Source organism: Piliocolobus tephrosceles, chromosome 15 (genome assembly GCF_002776525.5).
Source record: "Piliocolobus tephrosceles isolate RC106 chromosome 15, ASM277652v3, whole genome shotgun sequence".
NCBI lineage: Eukaryota > Metazoa > Chordata > Mammalia > Primates > Cercopithecidae > Piliocolobus > Piliocolobus tephrosceles.
In genome coordinates this window covers 96,371,431-96,397,605 of record NC_045448.1, presented here as the reverse complement: position 1 = coordinate 96,397,605, position 26,175 = coordinate 96,371,431, and the positions used below count along the sequence as shown (strand labels likewise).

At 42.2% G+C, this 26,175-nt stretch overlaps 1 protein-coding gene across 3 annotated transcripts in view; it reads left to right on the top strand.

Moving 5' to 3' along the window:
- Positions 1-26,175, top strand: part of LIMS1 (LIM zinc finger domain containing 1) — a 150,578-nt gene that overhangs the window by 25,566 nt on the left and 98,837 nt on the right. The gene's annotated exons all lie outside the window — the stretch shown is intronic.

The window sequence follows — 26,175 nt, the reverse complement described above, 5'->3', positions numbered from 1 at the left end:
AGTGTATCTTCATAAGTGGCCTATGAAGTAGGTACTATTATGAGCCCATCTGACAGATAAGGAACCCGAGGTTTAGAAAGGCTAAACAGTGTGATCAAGGTCATGTGGTAAATTAATAATAATTGGTATTGAGGTAGAACCAATGCAGTATATATGTGTGGGGGCGGGGGGAGTGTATGCATCTCTGTGTGTGTAGATGGAGAAAGACATACCTCATTTTACTGTACTTCACAGATACTGCATATTTTACAAAATGAAGGTTTTGTAAAACCCTACGTCAAGCAAGTCTGTTGGTGCCATTTTTCCAATGGCATGTGCTCACTTCATGTCTTTGTGTCACACTTTGGTAATTCTCACAATATTTCAAACTTCTTTGTTAAAGTTATATGTTATGGTTCTCTGGGATCAGCAGTCTTTTTTTTTTGAGACGAAGGTCTCGCTCTGTCGCCAGGCTGGAGTGCTGGAGTGCAGTGAGTGGCGTGATCTTGGCTCACTGCAAGCTCCACCTCCTGGGTTCAAGCGACTCTCCAGCCGCAGCCTCCCGAATAGCTGGGATTACAGGCATGTGCCACCACACCCAGGTAATTTTTCTGTTTTTAGTAGAGACAGGGTTTCACAATGTTGGCCAGAATGGTCTCGATCTCTTGACCTCGTGATCCGCCCGCCTCAGCCTCCCATAGTGTTCATATTACAAGTGTGAGCCACCACGCCCGGCCAGTGATCAGCAGTCTTTTATGTTACCATTGTAATTGTTTTGAGATACCACAAAATGCACCCAAACAAGATACCAAACTCAATTGATAAATGTTGTATGTGTTCTAACTGCTGTACTTACTGGCCATTTGCCCATCTCTCACCCTCTCCTTGGGCCTCCCTGTTCCCTGAGACACAACAATATTGAAATTAGACCAATTAATAGTCCTACAATAATCTTTTAAGTGTTACAGTGAAAGGCAGAATCACACATCTCTCACTTTAAATCAAAAGCAAGAAATGATTAAGCTTAGTGAGGAAGGCATGTTGAAAGCCAAGACAGGCTGAAAGCTAAGCTCCTTGTACCAGCTGGCCAAGTTGGGAATACAACGGAAAAGTTCTTGAAAAAGTGCTACTCCAGTGAAAACACAAATGATAAGACAGCAGAACAGCTTTATTGCTGATACAGGGAAAGTTTTAGTGGTTTGGGTAGAACATAAAACCAGCCACAACATTCCCTTAAGTCAAACCCTAATCCAAAGCAAGGCCCTAACTCTTCAGTTCTGTGAAGGCAGAGAGAGGTGAGGAAGCTGCAGAAGAAAAGTTGGAAGCTAGCAGAAGTTCATTCATGAAGCCTGAAGAAAGATCTCCGAAACATAAAAGTTCAAAGTGAAGCAGCAAATGTTGATGTAGAAGCTGCACCAAGTTATCCAGAAGATCTGGCAAGATAATTGATGAAGGTGACTACACCAAACAACAGATTGTCAGTGTAGACAGAATAGCCTTCTGTTGGGAGAAGATGCCATCTAGGACTCAAGGCTGGAGAGGGGAAGTGAGTGCCTGGCTTCAAGGTTTCAAAGCCTCAAAGGGCAGGTTAACTCTCTTGTTAGGAGATAATGTACCTGGTGACTTTAAATTGAAGCCAGTGCTCATTTACTATTCCAAAAAAAGCCAGAGCCCTTAAGAATTATGCTAAATCTACTCTGCCTCTGCTCTGTAAATGCAACACTGAAGTCTAGATGACCAGGTATGTGTGTACAGCATGGTTTCCTGAATACTTTAAGCCCACTGTTGAGACCTGCTCAGAAAAAAAGATTCCTTTCAAAACATTATTGTTCATTGACAATGCATCTGATCACCTAAGAGCTCTGATGGAGATGTATAAGGAGATTAATGTTATTTCCTTGCCTGTTAACACAGCATCCATTCTGCAGCCCAGGGATGAAGGAGTAATTTCATTCTTATTAGTTAAGAAATACGTTCCATAGGCTATAGCTGTTGCAGATGATGATCCTCTAATGAATCTGGGCAAGTAAAATGAAAACCTTCTGAAAAAGATTCACCATTCTTCTTGCCATTAAGAACATTCATGATTTATGGCAGGAGGTCAAAATATCAACATTAATAGGAGTTTGGAAGAAGTTGATTCCATCCTTCATGGATGACTTTCAGGGGCTCAAGACTTCAGTGGAAGAAGTAACTGCAGATGTGGTGGAAATCACAAGATAACTAGAATTAGAAGTGGAGTTTAAGATGTCACTGAATTGTTGCAATTTCATGATAAAACTTGAACAGATGAGGGGTTGCTTCTAATGGATGAACAAAGAAAGTGATTTCTTGAAATGTAGTCTACTCCTGGTGAACTTCCTGTGAACATTATTGAAATTATAACAAAGGATTTAGAATAATACATAAACTTAGTAAAGCAGTGGCAGGGTTTGAGAGAACTGACTGCAGTTTTGAATGTTCTAGTGGCCAGGTGCGTAGCTCATGCCTGTAAACCCAGCACTTTGGGAGGCCAAAGTGGGAGGATTGCTTGAGCACAGGAATTTGAGATGTGCCTGGGCAATACAGTGGGATCCCGTCTCTGCAAAAATAAAAATAGCCAGGTGTGGTGGTACACTATAATCCCAGCTACTTAGTAGGTTGAGGTGGGAGGATCACTTAAGCCCAGGAGTTTAAGGCTACAGTGAGCTATGATCACACCTGGGTGACAGGCCAAGACCCTGTCTCAAAAAAAAAGGAACAAGAAACATTGTTTGCCACAATGGGGTTTTCTTCAATTGCCCCAACCACCCCAGGTTTCAGCAGCCACCATCCTGATCAGTCAGCAGTTATCTACATCACAGAAGACCCTGCAAAAGATAATGACTCGCTGAAGGCTCCGATGATTGTTAGCATTTTTGAGCAATGACGTATTTTAAAATGAAGGTTTGTACTTCTTTCTAGACCTAATACTCTTGCACACTTTAGACATAATGCTCTTGCACACTTAATAGACCACAGTGTAGTGTGAACATAATTTTATATGCACTGGGAAACCAAAAAATTCATGTGACTCGCTTTATTGTGATACACACTCCATTGTGGTGGTCTGAAACTGAACCCTTAGTAGCTCCAAGGTATGCCTGTATAGAGATAGATAAAGAGATAGAGAGACTTATTTTGAGGAACAGGCTTGCAGGATTTTGGAGGCTGGCAAATTTAAAATCCACAGAGTAGGCCCCCATCTTGAGACCCAGGAGGGAGCCGGTGTTGCATTTCAAGTCTGAAGGCTGTATACTGGCACAATTCAAACTCAGTTGTACTTCTCAGTTGCTTTTACCATTATGCTGTGCCTCTTACATAGCCCGTTAGCTCAGTGCTTGGCACATTATACAATTTAGTATTTCACAAGAATGTTTGAAATGTAAGGTATGTAAGATTGCTACAGCTATGTTGTCATGTTAGGGCTGAAGCTGGAATTGGGATTGTCAAAGAGGGAATGGCAACACCAGTGAAAGAAACAAGGGCGTGGGTAACACTGTAGCCTAGGGGAGCTTGTCTGTTGTAAACATCCAAAATGAGCACTGTACTGTGGTCACTGTACCCCAGGGTTACAGGGAAGGAAAGGGCCAGCGCTCTGCCCTAGTTCTTTAAGAGAAACCCATAGTTTCAGGAAGTGTAAATGCTGGACAAAATCTCTGAGCTTTCTCCAAGTCCATTTCTGTCAGAATTCAGAACTACTCCATAACTGAGCTGACCTCTGGAATACTTGATTCTGTCAACTCAACTTTGTTACTTACGGCTACTGTTAAAAGCCAGGAGGTAACTTTTTCCTTACTTGGATACCCTGTCTTCATTCCACAGGGTTTTTGAAATGGAATGTATGGAAAGGTTGCTACAGCTGTGTTGTCTCATTAGGACATAGCCAAGATGACACAATTTCTGGGAAGTTTATTACAGTAGCTACTTTAAAATTTGATAGCACAAAAGTCTCTAATAAAATTTGGGTAGCACATTATTTAGTCATCTAGTAATGATAGATGGTGTTAAGTAACTATTTTCTATCTTAGTTGGAGTAAGAAGTAAAGTTACTTAAACTGCATTATGAGTTAGAGTTATAATTCTGTCTTGAAAGACAACTGAATATTAAAGTGAATGCTTAAGGAGGGGATGAATTTGTTTAAAAGGTAAGCAGGGAAATCATGACCTTTTAAACCATTCTTTGGAAATGTAAATTTTAAAAATAAAGTTGTTTTCCTTAATCTTATCTGACCATTGACCTCTGAGACACAGCCCTTAATGGTCTGTTTTATATATTGTGATCCTGTCTTAGTGCATTCCTGCTGCTATAACAAAATATCACAGACTGGGTAATTTTTAAATAACAGAAACATACTTTTCACAGTTTTGGAGGCTGGGAAGTCCTAAATGAAGGTGCCAGCAGGTTCTGTGTCTGGTGAGGGCTGCCATCTTCTCCAGGATGGCACCTTGAAGGCCCTGGCTTCGCATGGCAGGAGGCAACAAAAGGGCATGGACAGTTCCCACCAGCCCTTCACAAAGCACTCTTCTCATCCGTGAGACAGAGCCCTGAATGCCTAATCACCTCCTAAAGGCCTCACTTCTTAATACTCTTGCACTGGGAATTAAGTTTCAACATGAATTTTGGAGGGAACACAGACATTCAAACCATAGCAGCTCCTTTCTGAGTTTGGTGTTTTGCTGTCGGTTTTATTTTCTGTGTTGCTAGCTCTGTCTCATGTCTCTGAAGTAAAATGAAGCAGGCTCCATCACTTACTGTGGTATCTGGGCAAGTTAGGCCACTTCTCTGCTTTGCTTTCCTCATCAGCAAAGTGGGGATTACAGTCCTCCCTACTTTCCTTTCTGCAAGTATTAAATGTGGTTCCTGGCATATCACCCAGAGCAGTGCAAGACTCAGCCTTTAATTCGTGTTAGCTGCTTTGATGAGGGTGATGCATTGATGCAATCCCCAGAAGAAGAATTAAGGAATCCAGCTGTGAGTGTCTTCTGTGTCAGCAGTTCTCATCTACTCTTCAGATCACTTTTAAGATATGTATTATTTATACCCCCATTTATATAGATGAGGAAACTGATTCTCAGAGGGTAAAGTGCCCAAGGCCACATAGTAAGTGGCAGAGCTGTTAGAGTTTCAAACTTAGGTCTTTAAAACCCAAACTGTACTCTTTCCAGTGTATCATGCTGCTGTTGTCATAAAATGCCAATGTAAAATTTACCATCTTAACCTGTTTTTTCTTTTTTTTTTTTGAGATGGAGTTTCGCTCTTGTTACCTAGGCTGGAGTGCAGTGGCATGATCTCAGCTCATTGCAACCTCTGCCACCTGGGTTTAAGCGATTCTCTTGTCTCAGCCTCCCAAGTAGCTGGGATTACAGGTGCCCAGCACCACACCCGGCTAATTTTTGTATTTTTAGTAGAGATGGGGTTTCGCCATGTTGGCCAGGCTGCTCTCAAACTCCTGATCTCAGGTGATGTGCCCACCTCAGCTTCCCAAAGTGCTGGGATTACAGGTGTGAGCCACTGCGCCTGGCCCATCGTAACCCTTTTTAAGTGTGTAGTTCAGTGGTGTTAAGTGTGTTTATGTTGTTATGAATTAGCTCTCCAGAACTTTTTCATCTTGCAGGACTGAAACTCTATATCCACTGAATAGCAACTCCTGCTTTATCCCCAGCTCCTGGCAACCACTATTCTACTTTCTATGTCTATAAATTTGAATACAGCAGATTCTCAAATAATTTTGTTTTATTCAACATGATTTTGTTATAATGTTGATGAGAACAAAAAATTCCCAGTTGGGGCCAGTGTCTGTGTGGGGTTTACCTGTTTCTCCCATGTCTGCTTGGGTTTTCTCCTGTACTGCAGTTTCCTCCCGCATCCCAAAGATGGACATGTTAGGTTAACTGGTGTTTAAATCGTCGCAGTGTGAGTGGGTGTGGCTGTGAGTGTGCTCTGCGATGGGATGGAGTCTTGTCCAGAGTTGGTTCCCATCTTGCTCCCTGAGCAGCTGGGATAGGCTCCAGCCACCTACAACCCTGAACTGGAATAAGCAGGGTGGAAAATGCATGAATGAATGGACATACATTATTGTAAAATAAAAATTTGTAAAGTATATGATCATACAATAAATGATCAATAAAATACATGACAGTAAATGATGTGGTGCAAAAGCACTCAATGAACATGTGCTGTTTTCCTTTTTTTGTTTGTTTTTTGTTTTTTGAGATGGAGTTTCACTCTCATCCAGGCTGGAGTGCAGTGTCGTAGTCTTGGCTCACTGCAACCTCTGCCTCCTGGGTTCAAGCGACTCTCCTGCCTCAGCCTCCCAAGTAGCTGGAATTACAGGCATGCGTCACCACGTCCGACTGAGTTTTGTATTTTTAGTAGAGACAGGGTTTCTCCATGTTGTTCAGGCTGGTTTTGAACTCCTGACCTCAAGTTATCTTCCCACCTCGGCCTCCCAAAATGCTAGGATTACAGGCATGAGCCACCTCACCCAGCCTGCCCTGTGTTCTTTTTTGTTTCCAAATAGCGTGGTGTCAGGAGGTGCTACTTGCAATTTTCACTTTGCAAACATTGATTCATTGATTTAGCCACCATTATGACTGCTGTCACTCACTGATTCACCAAAAATTAGGTAAAAAATTATTTTTATTCATCTGTCTTAAATGTCTGTATAGCTCATATTTATTTTAATGCTCAATATTAGAAGTGTTTTGGTATTTAGAAGTTTGGTGATATTTTTGTGACCAGAAATCAGCCGTAGGAACTTAACTCTTGTTTGTATCAATTAGCCTGTAGAAAAATTGGTTTCATTATGTGTCCCTTCATTTAAAGTCATAGTTTCTGACAACCAATTGATAATATTGAGGATTTCCTGTACTTTAGATACCTTGTATAGGTGGAATCATGCAATATTTGTTGTTTTGTGACTGGCTTTATATTTCACTTCACATAATGTCCTCAAGCTTCATCCATGTTGTAGCTTATAACAAGATTTCCTTCGGGTTCATAGTATTCCGTTGTTATGTATACCACATTTTATTTATCTATTAATCTGTTAGGGGACCCTTGAGTTCTTCCACCTTTTGGCTATTGTGAATAGTGCTGCTATGAACATGGGTTACAGATACCTCTTCAATACCCTGCTTTAGATTGTTCTGGATATTTACTCAGAAGTAGGATTGCTGTATCAAATGGTAGTTCAATTTTTAGATTTTTGAAGAACCACCTTACTGTTTTCCATAGTAACCACACCATTTTACACCGACAACACACAAGGGTTCCAATTTCTCTACATCCCCACCAACGCTTGTTCGTTGTTGTTTTGTTTCGTTTTAATAGTAGCCATCGTAATGGGTGTGAGGTGATGTTTCATTGTGGTTTTGATTTGCATTTCTGATGGTCAGTGATGTTGAACACCTTTTTTTTATATGCTTGTTATTTGTATTTCCATCTTTGGAAAAATGTCTATTAAGTTATTTGCCCATATTGTAACCAGGCTATTTGATTTTTGTTGTTGTTGTTGTTGTTGTTGTTTTTTTTTTTGAGATGGAATCTCCCTCTGTTGGCCAGGCTGGAGTGCAGTGGCGTGATCTCAGTTTACTGCAACCTCCACCTCCCCGGTTCCAGCGATTCTCCTGCCTCAGCCTTCCGGGAAGCTGGTACTATAGGCATGCACCACCACGCCCAGCTAATTTTTTACATTTTTAGTAGAGACGGGGTTTTACTGTGTTGACCAGGCTGGTCTGAAACTCTTGACCTCATGATCTGCCTGCTTCATCCTCCCAAAGTGCTGGGATTGTGGGCGTGAGCCACCACACCTGGCCGTGTTGTTGTTCTTGAGGTACAGCAGTTCTTTATATATTCTGGATATTAAAGCCTCATCCCATACATGATTTGCAAATATTTTCTCCTGTTTCATAGTTTGCCTTTTCCCTCTGATTGGATCCTTTGATGCACAGAAGTTTTGAAGTTTGATACAGTTCCATTTGTCTAGTTTTGCTTTCGTTGCCTGTGCTTTTAGTTTTGGATTGGGAAACCATTGCCTAGTCCAATGTCATGCCTTTCTCCTTATATTTTCTTCTAGGAGTTTTATACTTTGGGGACTTATGTTTAGGTCTTTAATCCATTTTGAGTTAATTTTTGTATATAATTCATTCTTTTGAGTGTGGATGTCCAGTTTTCCTAGCATCATTTGTTGAAGAAACTGTTCTTTCCCATCTTGCTGGGGTTTTTGTTGTTTGTTGTTGTTTTTGAGACAGGGTCTCTCTTGTGTCATCCATGCTGAAGTATAGTGGTATAATCCTAGTTCACTATGGCCTTGAACACCTAGGCTCCAGGAATCCTCCTACCTTAGTCTCCCAAGTAGCTATTATAGAATTACAAACACTCACTACCACGTCTGGCTCTTTTTTTTTTTTTTTTTTTTTTTTTTAAGTGATGAGGTCTTGCTCTGTTGCCCAGGCTGATCTTGAACTCCTGACCTCAAGTGATCTTGGCCTCCCAAAGTGCTGGGATTACAGGCGTGAGTCACTGTGCTCATCCATCATGCTGTTTTGTAAGGGTAGAGGAGAGAGAGTAAAGAGAGGGGATATTTATTTTGGGAGAAAAAATAATGCAGAAGTATTTTTTAGCTTGTTTGCCACTACATAAATGGAGAAAAGTGTACATAACTATTTGCTAGGATAATATATTTACAGGAATTATGGAGAACTTATTTGACAGATATAGAGGAGTTTATTATTAATATTTGTTTGTATGGGGAAAGCAAATCAAGACATTATAGTAATACTAGTCTGGGAATGGTGGCTCATGCCTGTAATCCCAGGCCAAGGTGGGGCAGATCACTTGAGGTTAGGAGTTCAAGACCAGCCTGGCCAACATGGTGAAACCCTGTCTCTATTAAAAATACAAACATTAGCTTACATGGTGGCGTGTGCCTGTAATCCCAGCTACTTGGGTGGCTGAGGTAGGAGAATCGCTTGAACCCGGGAGGCGGAAGTTGTAGTGAGCCAAAATCTCACCACTGCATTCCAGCCTGGGCGGCAGAGCAAGACTCCATCTCAAATAAATAAATAAATAAATAAATAAAGTAATACTATATTCTCTTTGGCTACGAAGAGACCAGCTTTCCAGAAACCCAGAGTTTCTGGAATCCAGAAGTTGCTGGCAGGTTGGTGGTGGGGGAGGAAACCTTTTAATGCCAAACTAATGAGTCTCTGAACTCCCACAAGCAAACAAACATAGAAGATAAAAAAAGCTGAACTCTAAGAGGTTGTCTCCTGTATACTGTGATGGCCTGATTCACAGAGGGAGTGGCTGCGTCTCGGAGGGAATGTGGCCATCCTGGGAGGCAGTGGAGAAGAGCAGGAGGAGTTAGCGAGGGAGAGCCCTGGAGGTCGGCAGTGCTGAGGGTGGTTGTGAGCAGCAACCTTGAGGAAGAACACCAGACTGAAGGTACCGGCTCTGTAGTCCTGCCCTGGAGGGGAAAGGGAGGCCAAGACTGCTCCTCCATCCCCTAAGTGTTAGCCCTCAGCTGAGTAATCCCAACCTCTAGGAGCTTTTAATAGCTAACTGAAGAAAAATTATATAGCTTTTGGGCTAACGTGGTAACATTTCTCAAAGTTGCTAAAACATTTCAAATGTCTGAATCGTCTGTTAAAATCTCTGGGCATTAATCAGTTATAGAAATCTTATTTGTATCTTTATTTCCTTTCCTCTCTGCATCAGATATTATTACATATACTGTTTATTGGGAGGGATGTAAATATCAGGAAGCTTAGATTGCAGTAGAGAAGACAGAATGTTTATAAATAATGGTAAATAGTTATGATACCAGTGGTAATAGTAGTAATCATGAAACATAAGGTTGTCTTTCTAGATAACCTTTTGAGGTTATCTGGAGGGAAGAGAAAGATCTTTTTAAGGATGGAGAAACTGAGAGCTAAATATTATGTAAACTTTACAGGTCTGGGTCTTCCACACATTATATCTAACATGTAAATAGCAAGAGGCTCCATGAAAGTGACTGTTGGTCATGTTAGTGTGAATAGTGATCGTGGATGTTTTGAGCCACAGTCCACTACTGTTCCCAGTGTGCTGGACATTCTCCTTGAGCTATCTGCAAACAGGAAATATACTTCTTTGAAAATAAACATGGGCGTACATAATTGCACTGAATCCATGTTACTCATCTAAATTGGTACAATAAAGTCTTTAAAAAATATAGTAATCCCAAACATTGGAATAGCATTTTATTGTGAACAAAGCAGTCTGTTATAACATATGACTAGTATAAAAGCTTACTAATGCTGTGATAGAAGTAGGAATGAGTGTTTTAGACAGTACATCTTAAACATTTAATCTTTTCTTTCGTTAAAGACTCTCACTTTTCAGTTTCTGACAATTTAGCACATAATTCTGTACGGTAAGAAAATACAGAGGGGGACATGGGCTTCTGCTATTGAGGAAAGCTGTTCGATGTAGAGATGGGCACGAGAAGCTGTCTTGAAATGTGTCTCATTGAGTCCCAGCTGCTCTTCCAGATCTCAACTGGACCTGACAACAGCTGTCTCTAAGCCAGGAACCATGGGCCCTTATAATTTAAAAAGGATGGGTAAGGGGATGTTCTGTTGGAAAATATGCACGTAGTGTAGCAATGCCAAAACTGTAATAATACACATGAATGCATGTTGAGGTTATGTCTAAATACTGGTTGTATCATGAGTGGCCTATTATAAAGCCACTAGAAAAGTTCTTTTGAAAGAGGATTTGAGGGACTGGGCTTTTTTTAATCATGGAATTTATATCCTAATCCTGACTTTGTATACATGTCTGTTGTGTCTTAGTGTTTTCCTCTCCCTTCCTTAAACTTCCTTTCATTGAAATATAATTTACATACAATAAGCTACTTGTATTCCATTTTACAATATAAATTCTGACCCATGATACTGTTACCACAGTCAAGAAAATGAGCATAACCCTTTGTAATCCTCCTCTCCCTTGGTCTCTGGGACTCTTTAGCTTTTTTTCTTTTCTTTTTTTTTTTTTTTCCGAAATGGAGTCTCACTCTGTTGCCCAAGCTGGAGTGCAATGGTGCAGTCTCAGCTCACTGCAAGCTCCGCCTCCCAGATTCAAGTGATTCTCCTGCCTCAGCCTCCCGAGTATCTGGGATTACAGACAGGATTACCACGCCCAGCTAATTTTTTGTATTTTTAGTAGAGATAGGGTTTCACCATGTTGGCCAGGTGGGTCTTGAACTCCTGACCTTGTGATCCACCTGCCTCGGCCTTCCAAAGTGCTGGGATTACAGGCGTGAGCCACTACGTCCAGCCTGACTCTTTTGCTCTTGATGTGTATAGGAAAACATTCTGAGAAACACTGTTTTAGAGAATTCTCTAACATTCTGGAACAGGCCACTGAACCTGCCTCACCACCCTTCTGTCATCAAGGTCTCTTTTGTCCTAGAACCCACTAAACTTGTAGTGTGTGCTAGCTTTGTTGCTGTTCCACAGCTTCCTGGGCCACATCAGACTGAGTGTATGCTTGCCGGTGCTTCCCAAACTGGTGAAGAACGAGGATTTTAAGAAATAATTTCTAGTCTATTGCTAAGTGATACTTCTGTAAAAGACAATTAAAATGGGATACTAGAAAAATGAAATTTAAAAAGTCATATGAATACTGGTCCCAGTTGTTTCTCTTTAGATTCAGCAGATATAAAATGTCTATGTACATTGGTAAGTTTCTAAGTACTTATACTCAATTTCTGCACGGATTTTATTGCAGAGTGATTACAAAATTTTGTGATTCATGAGCCACACTGAGCAATGCTGATTGGCAGTCCTGCTTCTCCCATTTTCTTTCTCCCCCCTGCCCCCCCCCTCCCCCACTGGATACAGTGATCTTTTGGCCACGCTTTTAGAGTTTCCCACTTGGAATATTCTGCAGCTTTTGGCCAGTTATTTTGGCCTAAGAAATGAAAGGAAACTTACAGTAGCTCCTGAATACTTAAGGATACACCAGCCAGTGGGCAAAGCATTTTTATTTTTTATTTCTAGGTGATCCTCAAAACAACCCTGCAAAATAAGTGGTATTAGCCCCACTGCAGGGATGAATTACCTCACTTGTAATCATGTATTATTTAACAAATATTGCTGAATGCCTGCCGGGCGTGTGCTGGGCTCTGGGGATACAGCAGGAAGCAGAGCAGACAAAACTCTCCATCTTCATGGTTCTTACGTCCTTGTTGGGGATGGTGGAGACATATCATAAACAAAGCGTACGGCATATTAGATGGTGATCAACAGCGTGGAAGAATAAGCTAGAAAAGGGTGTAGGGTGCAGTAGGCAACAATTACACATTGAGGTTGGGTGGTCTTGGAAGTCTTCTCTGAGGTGACCTTGGGCCAAGATCAGGTTGAGGAAGAGAAGCACTTGGAGCAGCAGAGGCAAGGTCCTGCAGTTTTGAGGAACTCACTGAGGTTAGGGACTCTTCTCACACCATTTAGCTAGGGAATGGCTGATAATAAATGTGACTTTTTCTGTTATACTTCATAGTCTTTACTCACTCTCCATGCTCTTGGTTTAAAAGGTACCTGGGTCCTCCTGCAAAAAAAAAAGTGGAAATCAATTTGGAAATGGGAAGGTGGAATTTATGTGTGGATTTTGCTTTTGATGATTAGGTCTGGATATTTTTCAAGGCTTTTAAATATCTTTTTCCTAAGGATACGAAGTACATGAGTTTTGTAATGGAGTTTCCATTTTTAAGTGGATGAATTTTCTCTAGGGGACATGAAGAGCTAGACAAGATCAGGGAAGGGGCTTTCAAAAGAGATTAAAGCTTTGGGAAAAAGGCATTGTTTTTGTTTAAGCACTTTGAAGTTAAGGATATGTTGGTTATTTCCTGCTTATGAGTGACCTGGTGCTTAGAGACAGCTCTCCTTGTATTTGACAGCAGCGTTTCCTGGGGCCTTTTTCTCATCTGGCTGCTCTCTACTGCCCAAGACTTAACCTTCTGCAAACTCCGAGAGCTCTGACCCAAACCCTTCACCCGAGGTCATGGCTGCTGAACGTCCCACTGCTTCTCCGCCTCCTCACCTCCTCCACCAGCCTTCAATTGGCTTAGAGAGGAGGAAGAGTAGAGATGATGACTGTTTATAACTAGTAAGTATTCAAGTATTCCAGTCTCATTTGAGCTTGTGCACTACATAACATTGGCAGGCAGGTATTACTATACCATTTTACAGGTGAGAAATGTGAAGCTCACAGATGTTAAATAATTTGTCCAAGGTCTTTGGTTTCCATGTCCCTGACTGCTGCTACCCCATCTCCTTTTTCAGCTACATTTTTTTTGATGAAGGAAGCTTTTGTGGGTTGGTCATGATTTTATTTATATGGAATTTACTATATGGCTTTTATGGAAAATGTGTTCCAGGGTTGGAAACGTGATAAAGATTCTGCTTCAGATTTTTGGTCGTTGACTTGGAGACTAAATATCATTTTGATTTTTACAGTGCCTTGCTATTTTTTAGGTTGAAATTTAATAATTTGTGTAAGTGTGCTTCGAAATTTGGCAGGATACTCTTCTTACTTTTGAAGTATTACCTGCTGTTTCGCATTGTAGGTTGTATTTCTTAGTAACAAGCCTCAACACTCTTGGGGTTCTCAATCTTACAAATAACTTTTCTCACCCTTTTTTTTTTTCCTAGCTAGTTTGTTTAATCATTTGTAACTTCCCCTCCAAGGTTGTGGAGGATGGCGGTGGGGTTTTTCAGCCTGGGGTTATATGTTTTTTGATCCTCCTACAAACATAGTCACATGCTCGTTAGAATGTGACCTAACCATTCTTCAAAAAAATGCAAAAGAGTTAACCAGTGTGGTGTTGATGACTGTGAAACCTGAGTCCTCTCAGTTAACTGAAATAGAGATTTGCTGCCCTTACGATCACAGAGCTGCAGCCTAGCAGGTGCTGTTACTTCTTTGTTTAAAACTGTGTTAGCCATCCAGATGTTTCTAGCTCTTCCTCTTGCTTTCATCAGAGAACATTCTTCTTGAAATGTAATGTGGAGGCCCTTTTGCTCTGGTGCATTTTCTTACTCCAAATTCCTGCATTTGTCACCCCTTAGTCACGGTCAGGCTATTGGGCTAAGTGGTCTGGGTGAACACTGATGTTAGAGGTGCAGGGTTTGCTGCAGCCCTCCTCTTGTTCTCCAGCTTCCTTTTAGGCACCATTTATCTTTATTCTTGAAAGTATTTTATGTTTTGATTTGTAATAACTATTGCAGAAATCAGTCCTAAGCCATCAGGGTTGTTTAGTCTTTCTCCTTTTGTGCATGTGTGTGTGTGTGCGTGGTCGTATTCATTTTGGCTATTTGGATGGCATGCGATACAGCATTTTTTATTTTGTAGCCAAAACCAAACCAAGAGGTTGCCAACAGGACAGAAAAAAAGCAGCAATATAATGTTAATAGGCACATGTGCTTGCACCTGATCAGGAAGCGGGCACCTGGGGCCAGGATTTGAAGTCTTCTTTCTTTACCTGGGAGTAGGGAAGGGGCTGGTCTTCATGTCAGTGTTAGTCTGGAAGCAGTGACAGAGACTTACCAGTTACTGGGTTTTCTTACTCATTTTAGTACTGTTCTTGCTAAGGTTTTAGTATTTATGTATGTGAAAATAATTTTTTGAAGTCTTTAAGATCATCACCTTGACTGAACGAGAGCGAATAGGTATCAGGTTTTATTCATTCCTGCAAAAGGAATAGAATAGAACTTGTCAGAATGGGTCTGGGTCAGTACCAGTTATGGGTCAACTCTGCAAGTTTTGTTTTGTTTTGTTTTGTTTTCGTTTTGTTGAGACAGGGTCTCGCTGTATTTCCCAGGCTGGTCTTGATCCTGGGCTCAAGTGATCCTCCTGCCTCAGCCTTCTGAGTAGCTGGAATTAACAGGCATGCGCCTCACCGGTTAACAAGTTTTTGTTTTTTTTTTGTTTTTTTTTTTTTTTTGAGATGGAGTCTCGCTCTGTCACCCAGGCTGAAGTGCAGTGGCATGATCTTGGCTCACTGCAACCTCAGCCTCCCGGGTTCAAGCGATTCTTCTGCCTCAGCCTCCCGAGTAGCCGGGATTACAGGCACGTGCCACCACGCCCGGCTAATTTTTGTATTTTTAGTAGAGACAGGGTTTCACCATATTGGCCAGGCTGGACTCGAACTCCTGACCTCATGATCTGCCTGCCTTGGCCTCCAGAGTGCTGGGATTACAGGCGTGAGCCCCTGTGCCTGGCCACAAGTTAAAGTGCCCTTTAGAGTGAGCCTTATGCCTCACATTGCAGTGACTAAGAAGCTAAGGGACAAAGTTCCCAGTCTCAGAGGTTATATTCTGGTAGGGAAGAGTAAATAAGTCTCAGATTTATCATGATACACGGCAACATATGGTAAATATCCTACAAGGAGGTACAGAGCGATCAGGATTCAAGGACAGGGAGAACTCCCTGAGGTAGGAGGGAAAGTGCCAACAAGAGTTTCTGACCATCCCAAACAAGGATGCGCATGGCTGCCACAGCTACACATTTCCTTATACCGTTGTTTGATCTTCACTAGTGTGTCCAAATTCCTTGAAAATGGGTTTTAAACGTCCAGAAAACAGTACGATCTCAGAACTGTGAGTATACTCAACATGTTTTATGATTCTTTTCTTGTGTCTCCCTTGAACCATAAGCTCATTTGATATCAGTTAACTGAGTCTTATTGCTATTGCCTGAGAAGCTAGCACAGTGCCTGACACACTGCTAAGTCAGTGCCCTTTCGAGTTACTCTCTTGAGAATTCCCTTTCCCTCTCCCACTTCGTGAACCACAGCTAATATGGACTCACTTCCATGACGAACCCGGTAAGGCCTAGGCCTTTCTTGCTGCTTCTGCATTTCGTAGCGCTTTGCAAATGCTGCCTCTGCTGTGTCACAGAATATTGCAATCTGTTTTGTGTGTACATCGCAGTCTAGGAAGTTACTCCGGGTTCTGCCTTATTTATCCTTATGTGCCCCGTACCTATAGCAGTTAGTGATATGGTAGTCACTGGGTAAATATTCACTGAAATGTAAATGGAAGTTTTCAATGTATATGTATTTGTTTTCTGCTTACCCCTGTTTTAGTGGTACAAAGTGGGTAAGGGCAGGTTAACACTTGCATTTGCTCAAAAGTTAAGTTTTACAATAACTAAATGTTTTTACATTCTTAAAGTGTATTTTACATTCTTAATAAACATGAATTTCTCTATATTGTAGTACTTTATTTTTTAAGTAAGAGAGGAAAAAGGTGCTTCAGATGTTCTTACAAGCTGTTTAGCATTTCTGGGAACTTAATAAAATGTTCTGGCTCAGCAGTTAAAAAATGAAAATCTATTTTTTCTGAGGAATAAAGTCTTGCCCATCTGTTCCCTCCTCTTACCGTGTGACTGTTAAATGCTGTTCTGAGATTGTATGTTTTGTTTTGTTTTCTTTTGTTTTGTGTTTTGAGACAGAGTCTTGTCTTGTTCTGTTGCCCAGGCTGGAGTGCAGTGGTGCGGTCTCAGCTCAGTGCGAACTCTGCCTCCCAAGTTCAAGTGATTCTCCTGCCTCAGCCTCCCGGATAGCTGGGATTATAGTTACCCGCCATCACGCCTGGCTGATTTTTGTATTTTTCAGTAGAGACGGGGTTTCACCATCTTGGCCAGGCTGGTCTCGAACTCCTGACCTCATGATCCGCCCGCGTCAGCCTCCCAAAGTGCTGGGATTACATGCGTGAGCCACCACGCCCAGCTTGTATGTTTTGATACTATAGAGAGGTATACAATAAAATTGCCAATTAGTCACCATTTCTAATTATGATTCATTTTATCATTAAATTATTTGTAAGAGCTTATTAGCATGTGTATATGTAAAGATAAGTTTCATTTATTTTTAATCTGTACATCCATTCATATTTTGTTATACGCTCTTTAAATGCAAGCACTTATTTTGAAATTGTTTTAAATGTTATAGTATCTCCACCATATGAAATAAGGAATATCTGTGCTTTCCTCCACCCCCCTTCTCTGAGATTACTGCAGCCAGAAGGTTAATGCCTTAGCTGAACTCTTAAAGGCATTTCAGTTATCATGAGCTTAAGAAATGTTTGTCTTGGTTCATGAAATGTAAATTTTTTTTTTTTTTTTTTTTTTTTTTTTTGAGACAGTGTCTTCCTCTGTCACCAAGGCCAGGATGGTCTCGATCTCCTGACCTGGTGATCCGCCCACCTCGGCCTCCCAAATTGCTGGGATTACAGGCGTGAGCCACCGCTCCCGGCCATGAAATGTAAATAATTTTTCAATCTAGTTTACAAAGAAAAAATGATGATGTAGGGATATTCTTTTTTTGTTCCTCAATAATAAATTTAGTCTTAAATTTCAGGTTAGCATCCTGGATTTATTATCCTGTATCACTTTTTGGTATGCATTCATGGAATTTTGTAGGCAGTTTCATGCCAAAGTGTTGTGTTTTCCAAAGTCCAATTTTTTTTAAACTGGTTTAACTAACATTCATTTTGAGATGATTCTGAATTTTTTAACAAAAACAACTTATGTTTGAATATTCACCTTTATTATTTTAAAAAATCTGTAGCCCTGAGATTTGGACAAAATCGTAATTATGTTATTTTATGGTTATTAAAGCTGAATATAAAGAATTTTTATCGAACCAAGATGTCACAGTTTTTATAGTAAGTGGCATGATTAAGACTATAATTTTACTTGTAGTCAGTGTACCTTCTACCACTATATAATGTTTCCAAGCATATGAACTTATTACTAGTCTATATCTATGATTTTCAGTGATGTTAAATGTGTTTTTAAACATTTTATTGGCTGGGCGCGGTGGCTCACGCGTGTAATCCCAGCACTTTGGGAGGCCAAGGCGGGCGGATCACGAGGTCAGGAGATCGAGACCATCCTGGCAAACACTGTGAAACCCCGTCTCTATTAAAAATACAAAAAATTAGCCGGGCGTGGTGGCGGGCGCCTGTAGTTCCAGCTACTCTGGAGGCTGAGGCAGGAGAATGGCGTGAACCCGGGAGGCGGAGCTTGCAGTGAGCTGAGATCACGCCACTGCACTCCAGCCTGGGTCACGGAGCGAGACTGTCTCAAAAAAAAAAAAAAAAAAAAAAAAATTTATTGTGTAAAATACAAGAGTGCAGAAATCTTAAATGCACAACTTAAGAATTTTCACAAAGCAAAAACATGGTCAAGTGATTTGGAGTATAAATTAATATTAAAATACAGTGAATTTAAGAGTCTCTTGATTCCAGAGAAATACATTTTTTTTAAACTTATGTTGCACTTCCCTTAATACTCATTTGAAGTGTGTCTGATTTCCTCATTGCTCATTTGTTTGGCAGTATTCACAGCGAGCCTGCCCTCTGCCAGGCATGACTGGCATGGGGCACAGCTGTGAACAGGAATCATCACTTGTAACTTGAGGTCAGACTAAAGGACACAGGCAAATTCCTGTGGAGCAAGAGGGCCTTCCGGAGAACTTCCCAGAGGAAGCAACCTCTTGACCGAGTTCAAGCGTGAATGGGAATCATCCCAAGAAGAGTTTCGGGAGGAAGGCAGGAGGCACCAGGCCAGGAGGGCTGTTGACATGTGACAGGCAGATCTGCAGGGCTGCAGCCTGTGCAGCGAGGGCTGGAGCTGGGGGATGGTGGGTGGGCAAAGACAGCCAGGTTCATTTTTACTGGGACTGTAGTTTCCTTGATTATCAACAACAGGCAAACAGAAGCTTAAAAGAAATTTACTGGAAAAATAGAGTGGTTGCTCCCCGAATTGAAGAATGGGCTTGACCTTACAGGTCTCAGAGAAGGGCAAACAACTAGGGCTTTCCCGGCATCTCTGCAGAACTTGTGGGATTTCTCCATAGAGCAGTGCTCTGAGTTGACTTCCTCTAATTGCAGGGTGTTAGTCTCTACTCAGAGATCTAGTCTTTGAGAAACAGAATCTGATTAACTTAGTTCAAGTCCATTGTCCAAATGGACCAGTACCAGTCATTGTGGCCAGAGGATAGGAACAAGCACCATGCCTGGTCAGTCAAGGTAGATGACTGTTAGGTGGTCAGGACAACTAGATCTGTTACCTGAAAGAGAGAGTGGATGACATGGATACCCATGTGGATGACATGACCACCCAGAAGGCAGTGTTACGGTAGCTCAGAGAAGAGGTGGTTTGGGAGCAGTGATTAGGAAAGAGTGGATGTTCAGAGACCAGTTAGAGGGCTGTTGCATTAATCCACATAAGAGGTGATGGTGCCAGAAGTACATGCAGCCTGTACAGATATAAAGTAGTAAATAGATTCAGAGACAGTTAAGAGGCAGAGGAAAAAGGACTTTGCAGCTGGACATTGGGAAGTGTGTGAGGATGATTAAGTTGTTGAAGATGACTCTCATGTTTCTGGCTTGGACTAGAACCATTGGGTGCATAGTGGTCCCTTTTGCATGGAGGAGAGTTTCAGGAGGGGAATGGGGCTTTGATTGAGTACTGAGTTGGAGTATCTAAGCAGACCACATTTAATTTAAGAACACTTGGGTATGAACAACGCCTCCCCATTACTTGTGGGATTCCAGCTCGGCCATCAGGGCCCTCTCACTCTAGCATTGTGGCCTCTGCCAAGGTTGTTCCTCTGTTTTCGTGTCCCTGGGCTGCCAGAATCTTCTCACAGTATTGCCATGGAATTTGCAACATGCTTCCTTCTGCTCCCCTACCTTAGGCAGGTTTGGGTCTGAGTCGGTATTGGAATGAGTATTGTTAAAGGAAGTTAAAATGAAGACCAGGCCTGTAGAATCTCTGAGCACACAAAACCAGTTAGGCCTTATATGTTACCTCAGCCTTATTTAAATTGCAAACCTACGTAGAACGAGTAGAGTCATTTTGATAAATGTTTATGTTAGAAGTAAAACTTAGCCCCAGCCAGTCATAAGCTGCCAACTAGTATATGACTAAGTGACTAGGGACTTTCCAACAAGGTACCTTTAACAAAAGGCAATTCTGTAATTTCGAATGAATCAAATAATTTATTTTGCTTCTGTGTTTCCCAGTAAATACTTGTCTCTGACGTTTTGTCATTGGGACACTGAAACTTTTTTGGTCTGGTGTTCCCCAATTCATGAATTGCTTCTTACTTAAATAAACTCTTTAAAATTGTGTTGTTCCTTAGATTTTTCCTTTACAGTAGCTTTCCCAAACTCAGAAAGGCCCCCAGACCTTAGGAGCTTTTAGGACTAAGTGCTGCTATTTAGGGCTCTTTCTTAGATGTTATTATGTTTAGAAGAGGCTATTATGTTTAGGCCGAGCACTGTAGCTCATGCCTGTAATCCTAAAAGTTTGGGAGGCCGAGGCAGGCAGGTCACCTGAGGTCAGGAGTTCAAGACCAGCCTGACCAACATGGTGAAACTCCATCTCTACTAAAAATACAGAATTACCCAGGAGTGGTGGCGCATGCCTATAATCCCAGCTACTAGGAAGGCTGAGGCAACAGAATTGCTTGAACCCAGGGGGCGGAGGTTGCAGTGAGCCAAGATTGCACCATTGCACTCCAGCCTAGGCAACAAGAGTAAAACTCCATCTCAATAAATAAATAAATAAATAAAGCGTGCTATATGATGACAGTTTTCTTGACATAGTCAGAGCTTGAAAATATTTTCAGATTGGGGACTTCCTTGATTAAAATGTAAAGTTGATAAATGAATTTAGTTACAGTGCTTTAATTTTAATAGTATTCAATGTTGTATAATATTAATGAGTTAAGCCAAACCCTGACAAGTGGTTCCCTTAGGTACTTTAGTGAGTACTTTTGGCATTAATGCTTACTGGCCTCAGAAATCCTCCGAGTCTGTCATCCTCAGTGGATCTGGAACTGTTCCCTAAGGAGCAAGTGGGAACTTGTGGGGCATTTTTAGTTTATCTCGATGGTTTGAGGGAAGGGGTACCATAGGCACTAAATGGATTAAGGCCAGAGATGCTGAATGTCATGAAGTATTCATCCACAGGACTTTGATGCTGGTTAAGAACATAAGAAAGAAAAACACCTTTGTATAATGATGAACATAGAACCTAACTCTGTTTAGGTTGATATCATCAGGTTTAGGTTGGTATCTGTTTCAGATACCATCGGCTGGGCGCAGTGGCTCACACCTGTAATCCCAGCAGTTTTGGGAGGCCAAGGTGGGTGGATCACTTGAGCCCAGGAGTTTGAGACCAGCCTGGCCAACATGATGAAACCTCATTTCTACTAAAAATACAAAAATTTGGTAGGTGTGGTGGTACGCGCCTGCAGTCCCAGCTACTTGAGAGGCTAAGGTGGAAGGATCATTTGAATCTAGGAAGCAGAGGTTGCAGTGAGCCAAGATCACACCACTGCCTGGGTAGCAGAACAAGATTTTGTCTCAAAAAAAAAAAAAGATACCATCATGAAGTACTTTTCAACAGTTTCAATAAGCACTAAGTTTTCTGGGAATGCCATGAAATTATAAATTGAGTGAAGAAGGAAATTTGCTTGGACTTTATGCTTTACTGACATTACCACCTACGAACATTTTGCCCTTAATTGTTCTTTTATATTCTATTTAGAAGCTCAAATCCTTTAAGACAATGTTTAGAATATATTAAAAAGGGGTGTGTTTTTGTTTTGTTTTGTTTTGTTTTGAGATGGAGTTTCATTCTTACTTCCCAGGCTAGAGTGCAGTGGCGCCATCTCGGCTCACTCCAACCTCCGCCTCCCGAGTTCAAGCAATTCTCCTGCCTCAGCCTCCTGAGTAGCTGGGATTACTGGTGCCTGCCACCACGCCCGGCTAATGTTTGTATTTTGTTTTTAGTAGAGATTGGGGGGGGGGGGTCTCACCGTGTTGGGCAGGCTGGTCTCGAACTCCTGACCTCAGACGATCCGCCCACCTAGACCTCCCAAAGTTCCGGGACCACAGATGTGAGCCACCACGCCTGGCCCAAAGGGTTTTGTTTTTAGATGAGAGATGGTTAATAAACTAATGTTTTCGCAAGTGACATAGGGTTTATACATAGAGATGAATATGATGAACATTTTGGGTTATAAATGACTTTCATAGCAAGGACCTATGAAAAGTATATAAAGGTGGAAACACTGATTCGCACTTGATAGATTGGGCAAATCAAGTTGGGTGAAATTATCCCAGATTTTTTTAAAGTCCTGGGAGGAAAAGATATGCAAGTATGTTGGGCATTGAACAAATTGTTTTTAAAAAAGATCTGTGTCCATTCAGAATATTCTGTGGAAAACATTTATCCTGCTGTTTTGTTGCTGTTTCTGTTTTTTGTTTGTTTTTTCTTTTTTTGAGAAGGAGTCTTACTCTGTTGCTCAGGCTGGAGTGCAGTGGTGTGATCTCGGCTCACTGCAACCTCTGACTCCCGGGTTCAAGGGATTCTCCTGCCTCAGCCTCCCGGGTAACCGGGATCACAGGCGCCCACCACCACACCTGGCTGATTTTTGTATTTTTTAGTAAAGATGAGGTTTCACCATGTTGGCCAGGCTGATTTTGAACTCCTGACCTCAAGTGATCTGCTTGCCTTGGCCTCCCAAAGTGCTGAGATTACAGGCGTGAACCACTGCACCTGGCTGTTATTGCTGTTTCTGTGTGAGACTAATAAAGGACAAAAAGAAGCATGGCAAGGGATGGATGGAAAAGGCTGGTTCTTCTCTCAGGGTTCCCAGACCATAGCTGGAGATAACACAGGGTTGTAGCTCTATCTGCTGGAGAGAAGCAAACTCACTCTTGCATAGTCTATAAATAAAAGTGATCTCTCTACAATCATAGTGCGCCAGCCCGTGTTTGCTAAGCACTTGCTGTGCACTATGTAACACTTTGTCAGGCTTAGGGTAACAGAGGAAAAACATAGACATGTTCCCTGTTCCCACCATGCTTAGCTCTGAGAGGCCTACTGCTGTCAAGAAGACTTGTTTTAGCTGGTGTGCTTATGCATTCTATATTTCCTAGACTTTTCCTTGGGTGACTTTTAAAGCCATGTAACCTCATTCTGAGCTTCCTGTTCCTTATCAGAGGTAAGGAATAACAGGGCCCCTCCTATAGGCCTCAGTTTAGTTAAACTTTATTAAATATCTAGTGTGTCTATTAGGCAGAGGCCCAAGGAGCATAAAGATGAGTAGGAATCTAGTCCCTGCCCACCACAAGGTTAGAAACAGGAACTCATAAAGTGATCCTCACAGAGTGAATGAGAATGTATAACGGGATCCCTGAGGAGGAGTGCGGGATCTGGGCAGGAGAGTGGACTAGGAATGTATGGACAGGTTTTCTGAGTTGTTTGAGGATGTGAGCATTAGCGAAGGGACGCCCTTCCCAGCCGAGGTCAACGTGAGCAGCGGCATGGAGATGAGGGCCTGTGTGGTGTGTGTATGCCCCTCTTAGGCTATGTAAAGTGAGCAGCAGGAAGTGTCCAGGGATGAGGGTTTGTTTTGGGGACATAGATGGAGCCAGGTAGTCGGGCCTGACGCAGTAGGCTCACACTTGTAATCCCAGCATTTTGGGAGGCCAAGATGGGCAGATCACTTGAGGTCAGGAGTTCAAGACCAGCTTGGCAACATGGCGAAATCATGTCTCTACCAAAAATACAAAAATTAGCTGAGCGTGGTGGCACACACCTGTTGTCCCAGCTACTTGGGAGGCTGAGGCAGGAAAATGACTTGAACCTAGGAAGTGAAGACTGCAGCGAGTTGAAATCGCTCCACTGCCCTCCAGCCTGGGCATCAGAGCACAACTCGGTCTCAAAAAAAAAAAAAAAAAAAAAGATGGGGCCAGGTGATGTAGGGTTTCATATGTTACCTTAAGGGCTGCTGACTGTCCTTGGTGCAGTGGAGAGTTTAAGCAGGATAATGATAGCAGGTTCCTTAGACCACTTGCTGGCTGTGTCTGTTGGATTTGATTGAAGGGGACCAGGCTGGAGACGGGGACTCTATCTAGGAGGCTGCGGCATGCCTGCTTGGATAATGTTGCCATGCCTGAGAGAGGGCACATTAAGAGGAAGAATTGGATTTAGGCATAGTGGGGAGGGAAGTTTATTTTAGGCATGGTGAGTTTGAGTTGACTGTGACGATATCTGTATGGAGACATCAGCAGACAATTCGATGTATGATCGTGAAGTTTAAGAAGGTCCAGCGAGTGCCACTAACAGGGAGGAAGTAGTTGAGCCATGAGAAATGTTGAAGTCATCAGGGAGAATGTGCACAATGAGAGGAGCAAAAAACCAAGATCAGGCTGGGGAGTAGCCATACCTACAGCCAGGCAGCGGCTCTTGCAAAGGAGATGGTGATGGGATGACTAGAGGGATAAAAGTACGATGGTCTGGAAGCCAAAGGAATAGAAAATTCTCAGAAAAGAATCATTTAAAAATGTCAAATGTAGGATAAGGACTGAAAAATGTCTTCTTGATTTGGCTTTTAAGAGCTGACTGTGACTGTAAGAGGTGTTTCCAGATTGCAGTAGGTTAATGAATAAGTAGGAGTTGAGATAACTTTTAGAAAATGGTGTCTGAGGCCGGGCGTGGTGGCTCATCCCTGTAATCCCGGCACTTTGGGAGGCCCAGGCAGGCAGATCGCGAGATCAGGAGATGGAGACCATCCTGGCTAACATGGTGAAACCCCGTCTCTACTAAAAATACAGAAAATTAGCCGGGCGTGGTAGAGGGCGCCTGTGGTCCCAGCTACTCGGGAGGCTGAGGCAGGAGAATGGCGTGAACCCAGGAGGCGGAGCTTGCAGTGAACTCAGATTCTGCTACTGCACTCCAGCCTGTGCAACAGAGCGAGACTCCGTCTCAAGAAAAAAAAAAAAGAAGGCAACGAAAAAGAAAATGGTGTCTGAAAAGAGGAGAGAGCTGTGATGGTAGCTGGAGAGTGACTCAAGATAGACTCATTTTAATGTAGCAGAAACTGGAGCCTATTTACAAAATCTTCATGGGAAAGAGCCCAAAAAGAAGGAAAGTGGCTGTCTGGATGTGAGTTTATGGACTGACGTCAGACAGACCTTGTTGGGACTGAAGGCCTGAAGAGTTAAGCGTATGGGTGGGAGGTAGTTGAAAGAGAACCTTCCAGATGATCTGTTTTCTTCATGAATAAGTGATAAGGTAATACCTGCTGAGAGAAGAAAGGTCGATTACGGGAAGCCCCTCAAGCATAGTAAGTCCTTATGCAAGTGGTGCATATCTTCAAGAGGAGGGTTGGTGGGGCCCATCCATGAGTAGAGAAGTTAACAACATCCAGTCTGCCCAGGATGTTCTGCTGGGACACAGAAAAACATGCAGTTTTCTTCCTTTAGATTTTAACTGCAGCATCATGAGCTGCCTTCCTATAGGGAATTTTGTATTTTGGGGCTGTAGGTCAGAAGACTTCCATTTTCTTTTCCCTCTCCCAGGAGAGATCGCAGCTGTTTCCCAGGGTTTATGTCCATGACATAGGACTGTCCCTGCTGGGAATGGGGGAGGGAACTGCTTCCCACTCCAAAGCAGCCTTTTCACTTCCAGCTTCCATCTGCCTTCCACTCCCACCTCCCAAAATGAAGTAAATAAATCCAAGCCAGAAAAACATTGTGGCTGGAATTTTGTTAGATTCAGTATTGTGTGAGAGCTCCCAAACTAGCTCTGATGGTTGGACTTCAGAATAAAGATGAAGCCTGTGAGATTCTCCCAGGAGTGCTGGGCAGAACCCTGAGTTTTAGAACTCCCTCTGCCTTTAGCTTGTCTTGGATGTGCTCTTCCACTCTTTCGAAAAGCTCTAAACACTTCCCTGCAAATAGTCACCTGCCAGGGTACCCTCAGGTTATATAGCTTGTCACCAGCTCTAAAAGGGGCTAGTACCCAGTCTCAGTGTTGGATAACAAGCAAACGTGATGAGTTGTTTTCTTGAGATTTTTGTGTGTGTGTTTGGTTTGTTTTGTTGTGGTGGTATGTTTGTTTTTGTTTTTGCTTTTTAGAGACAGGGTCTCCCTCTGTTGCCTAGTCTGGTCCTGAACTCCTGGGCTCAAGTGATCTCCCACTTCGGCCTCGGAAAGCACTGATACCACAGGCAGGTGTAAGCCACTGCACCTGGCCATTTTCTTGTTTTTAAAGATTAACCTCAGGCCCTAATTATGTTATCATCCTGGAAATGCCGT